Source organism: Tachypleus tridentatus, chromosome 7, assembly GCF_004210375.1.
Source record: "Tachypleus tridentatus isolate NWPU-2018 chromosome 7, ASM421037v1, whole genome shotgun sequence".
Lineage (NCBI taxonomy): Eukaryota > Metazoa > Arthropoda > Merostomata > Xiphosura > Limulidae > Tachypleus > Tachypleus tridentatus.
The window spans coordinates 187696157-187702176 of record NC_134831.1 but is presented as its reverse complement, the minus strand read 5'-3'; positions in this window follow the sequence as shown (position 1 = coordinate 187702176).

Genomic DNA, 6020 nt, shown 5'->3' with positions numbered 1-6020 from the left:
TGTTGGAATCTGAAATTATAAAACAGCTCTACAGTAGGTAGAGGATCATGACCTTTTCACCTTGAAATGGAAACTGATAGGGAAAACTAGCTTCTGTATCAAAATATATTTCCACCTGTGCACATTTCCAATCCAACCAACACTAGATCTCCCAAAAATTCAACATCCAGCAGATGAAAAGGAGGAGGAAAGCTACAGAGGGATGACACCTCCAGTCTAAAAGCTGGTGGCACTGGCCATGGTTCTTCTAGACCATGGAAGAAGGAGAATACACAGTTATACAAAAGAAGCTACAACCAACACCAGATCCACTGGGAAATGACATCCTGGTAGGATTTGGCATTTTTCATCCATTTTGCACTAGGAGGATGGATACCAGCCAGAGCACATAAAGACTTACATAGCTGGACCATCTCCAATCAACACATGACTTCCCCAGGAACCACATCCAGAGGATGGTAAGAAGAAGGAAAATTTAAGCTTGAGAAACAAACTCCAATAAAAGTATTTACAGTTATGAGATGGCAGAGTGCTTCAACAAAAGCCTGGTGGTACCTGGAACTGTACATCAGATCCGTAGTAGAATAGATGCCACATATCATCAACAGATGATTTTAATTGTGATTGGGGTATCTCCAACCAACATCTGACTTGCCAGGAATGTACATCTAGAGAATAGTAGGAAGGAGAAATGCCACAGTGGAAAAAGACAATCCGTCAGATAAATGTAAGTTAATACAGCATGCTAAAACCAAAACCTAGCAGTATCTGTTATTGTAGATCAAATCCAAGGTAGGAAGTGATATATGTCATTGAAACCCACAGAATACCATCACTCTACACTCAATTGATTGCTATGATGCATCACTTAGGAAGACAGACCCCTATGGTTCACTGCCCCAACAACTAGAAACTAGTAAGTGGCAAGAACTGCCCTACTTCTCCAGATGAAAGGATGGAAAAATGCATTGAAGTGTCCACAGGACTGCATCACAACACAGTGCAACAGGTGACCACAATATCTCATTTGAAGAAGCAGAGCTACCATCCTTATGCAGTCATTCAACCAACAACCAGCACCATCTAGAATTGTACATGTGTAGTAGGAAAAGTCTCAAAGCTACAGAGTAGTGTATATGGGCAGTAATCCCTGTCCTCAATACTCATTGTGTATTCATGATGTATGATCTAAGACAAACACATAAAGCAGAAGACCACTAGATAGAATTACTATCAGACCTTCAATCTCTACGGTGTGCATAATTTAATTCTGTAACATAGTTGTTTTAGCATAAATGAGAAACGAATGGAGACATACAACCAATAATTGGAGGCATTTGGAATTGTACATCAGGACCATGGTAGGAAGAAATACAACATAATTGACATTGAGCATGTTAGTGGATAGACCAGAGTTTGCAGTCAGTACAAGTACTGACAGAACTCTGTGTCCACTACTGGTACTGGTTTATAGTATATCAAATGTTGGGAGTAACACCTGTTATCACACATCCCATCTTCAGTTTTGACCAAATGCCACTTCTGGTATTTCAGCTTTGCCTTGCACAGAAATATAAATGTTTGATTGGTAGTTTTGAGCTCATCCTTTGATCAATAAACAAATCTCACTATGAGAATTGGCATTAGCATGAAGTATACGAAACTGGTGACTCCCATGCTCTTGTTGAGAACATAAATGTACATACATGATTGATTGCAGATTAGGTAGGTGCTTAAGTGATTAACCATTAGCATGCAGGCAAACTGCACATGCAATGATGTTTTAATGAGTTACATAAACAAATCTGACATCAAACCACAGATAATAAATCAAGTTTTAAGTTTTTAATTGTATAAGGAAATATTTTAAAATAACCTAATGTGAAAATTTGGAAATTTGTTCTTGAGCCATCTCTTCTTCTATATTTTTTGTCCACTCCAGAACCCCTAAAAATTATGATGTAAAATATTCTCTCTAACTTTTTCATCGATATCCTAAAGATATATTTTTATATTATTCAATATTATGTGGCTAAAGAGCAATCAATGAATATTCAGGAACCACTTTCCACACCTACCTTTGACATGCTCTAGTTTACAATTTGCTAATAGAATTTTCTGAGGCCCACTTCCATTAAATTTATAACCAATAGAAAGCCTAGATTTCAACTGATTCACTGGCATAGTCGTCATACCATGTAGGCATACATATAATTAAGGATTTGTTTGATATGAAAAATACTTTCCCATGAGCATAAACTGGGAAGAATACTTGAATTTCTAACTGCTCAAGTCACATGATTAAAAATGCTTGAGTACTGGTACTGGCAACCTGGTTCTTCCAGCACTGTTGCAAACCCTGGGATGGACAGTGGGGATTTTGAAAGAATAACTATAACTGGTCAAGTACCACTCATAACAGAGTGGGATCCACAATACACCAGCAAAAAAATTCCACTAAATAAAGAAATAAAAAATTAGAAAAAGAAAGTTTGTAGTACAGAGGAAAACATCAAGACATTTGTAAGCTTAAACAATCAAATCTTTACAGTACTACTGCCAATTGAGGATTTATTAACGAATGCAAATGGTCCATGGCACTGGTTACCCATAAGGGATGTTACATGCTCCTTGGTGGAGAGCTGCTGTATAATCATTTTCATGTGGATATGAAGGTGGAAAGCTAGTGGCAAGCAAGGAAAATTTGTACTGATAGAAAGCAGTAGTAATCAGGAAAAGCTATTCTGTGAAAGGAGGTAAGATATTGTATTGGAACTTTATAAATCATAACTGTTTACCTACTAAAGTATAGCTATCTATTAAATGTGGAACCAGATTTTACTTTAATTTTCTTATTTCTGTTTCTGTGTTTTACTCTTTTAACTGAAGTAGAATGATGCTAAACGTCACAGCTCTCACCTGCCTTTTTCTTATGTTTTGTAATTTTTCATAAACTTTTACCTTTAAGACTGTTACACAAGTTAAACCTAAAGTACAAACATATCCACAACACTGTAATTATTACCCATCATTTTCTTGTAATCCTTAAAGTTTTCCTCAAATTTCCTTTTTCTTTAAAAATTCTTACACCAGTTGAAATTAAAGTATAAATTACCATTTTCTTACAAACTTCAGTACTATTGTTGACAGAAAAAAAAACTAAAAAGGTTTTCCTCATACGAGGTTTTCTTTAGTATTCCAAGTAGTAGGTGCGTTGTTAGAACTTCTGTATATTCTAATACTTCAATAATTATTTCTTAGCCTAATTACTTTTAACATGTTATTTACAGTCTAGCAACAGAAATCTGCCCAAAACAGAATAAAGTTAATTCATCCTTTATTACCTTTTATCCAAACTGTTTCTAGTCGCATCTTAAGTAACAACCATCACTCTGTAACCATACTTACAATATTACAGTTTGTACCTATATTTTCCTTGTAAGATTTCTTCCACTAGTTGCCTATGTTTAGAAATCCATCCTTGCTGTACAAATTTGTAGTTTTTAATTGAAAATCTAGGCTTCTAATATTTACATAATAAGAAATCTGCAGAACTGATTTAAACTCACAATAGCTACACTTAATTTAAAACAGAACAATTTTATAAACTTACAAGATTCCATCTATGTTTCAGATTGAGGATTTCTTCATCAGAAAAGTTGGATCAGGAACTTTAGGTGATAGCTTTAAGTATTTTATTTAATAAATTAAACAAAAAGACATGAAAGTATGAAAACACTCACACAATTGCAACCTCAACAGGAAAAACATCCATTTGATCTTGACAATATTTAAGTTCAATAGTTATGACTGTTGTCATGTTATTTGAAAGTAATAGACATTATGTTGATAGAAAAGATGTTATACTGCCTTACACAGATGTTAGTAAGGTCCTGAGTCAACATGAAAGAAATGGGTATCTGAAATAAGAGAGTAAGATAGAGGAAAGGATTGATAAGTCCCTTGCATAAAAAAATAAAGATAAACAGGAACCTACATGGTAATCACCAATGCTGTAGGGTAGGGTGACATTCTGCATCGAAGAAAAACAATGAGAGGAAGATTCCCTTGTGGAAGGAACAGGGAAAAATTGGGATGTGGAACAGAAATAGGAATTTGTTGAGGCTCAGTGTAAGACAACCAACCAACAAGGAGAGAGTCAGTTGCTGTCATTCAGATTCCACCTGGGTTTCCAAAATTGCTGGAAGATCTCCAAACACCCTTCAATGGAGAAAAGGAGCAAGTTGTAAGTCTTGAAGATAAAGAAATGGCAAAAAAATGCAGGAGAAAATTGCATCTCTTCCTAAAAACATCTAATAACAGAGGGTCACATGGAAAGAAAAAGCCAAAGTTGACAAATGTGCCAATAAGGATGTACTTAGAGCAAAAATATCTCTTGATAAACTCTCAGGATCATGGATCATGTGGGAGAGGAGGTGAATGGTGGACAAGTACCATAGCACAGAAGTAAGAGAAAATTGGCCTAATGGTAGGCTAAATTGCTACAAAGTCCACAGATACTGAGGAATGTCTGCATCTACACTAAAACTGAGATACAAAATGCTCAGCATGAACTCAAATATCAAGAGAGTGTGCAACTACAAAATCGCTAAAGGAAAGAGTATCATGTAATGCTGTAACTAAAGGATGATGGGAAATTTGGAAAATGTATAAAACAGAACATACCCATGAAACACGTTCAAAAATCCATATCAGGCTTGACAGGAAACACACTAGTAACTTGAGAAGTGGTAAATTCAGGGGGAAGTAAAAGGCTGTTAAATCCTTTGTCATCTCAAACAAATTTGGCTTATTGTGAAGAAAGTTAGGCAATATAAAAAGAAGAAAGATATGGCCCCCTAGTGGCTCAGCAATATGTCTACAGACTTACAATGCTAAAAACTGGGTTTTGATACCCATGGTGGGCAGAGCACAGATAGCCCATTGTGTAGCTTTGTGCTTAATTCAAAACAACAACAACAACAGAAGAAAGATGGCTCAAAGAAAAATCACTCTCTTGATGAATAATTGTCAATAATTCCAAAGATGAGTTACCTTCACCTGAAGCTTAAATAAATGTGCAGGTAGAAAGTAAAGAATGATAAACACATCATGGAAAATTTAAACATTCCATAACAAGGTTCAAAAATGAAATAACATTATTTAGAGATCATTAAATAAAATGTTGCCAAACAAGAAGAGATAGTTAGGTAGAATAACACACAGGGAGTCACGTGTGTGAGGGGGACATCTATTGGTGGTGGTTTGTCATATGATATTTTGCATGAGTGAATCAGTTAAATTATTTGAACTGAGGGGGTATGTACAAGTGAAAAGCTTGTGGTACATGAAAAAACATTTTGTAAATAGAGGGCAGCAATGAATGAAAAGAGGTGTTTATATGAGAAACAAAAACAAAAAAACACCTACATTAACTTCTGCATTGTTTGAATCTTTTCTTGCAAATAAATCCTCAGTTTCTCTTCAGTCTATTAACCAATCAATGATGTCACAAATTACTAAGTCACAAGTGTTACATTAGTGAAGTATAAAATGATATTACTCATTTTTTAAGTAAACATTCATGCAATCAGATGGTAATTTAGTTATTTCATGAAATGGTACTTTCAAAGATCTAAAAGGAAAAATACAGTCATAAAAATTGAACATTCATAATTGTTATGTACACGTTCTTGAAACACAACTGTCACATGCATATTGTATTTCAGTTGTCTTCTATAGCTTCTATATTCTCATCAATATGTATTTTGTGTTGAGAATGTGGAGAAACTATTTTTCAGTTTATTTGTTAAAAGGCTATTGAAGAAAAATAAACACAATGAATTTGATATGAAGGTTGTGTGTCATCAGAGGATCCAAAATAGCCCACTGCATTACAATAATATGGGGTGGAAATATGGTTTAAGAAACTGTGGTTAATCTTGAATTGAACACTTTATGTAAACATTATCATAAAACCATTTGTTATAAGTGCTACTTTAATTGTAATATTTTTCAAA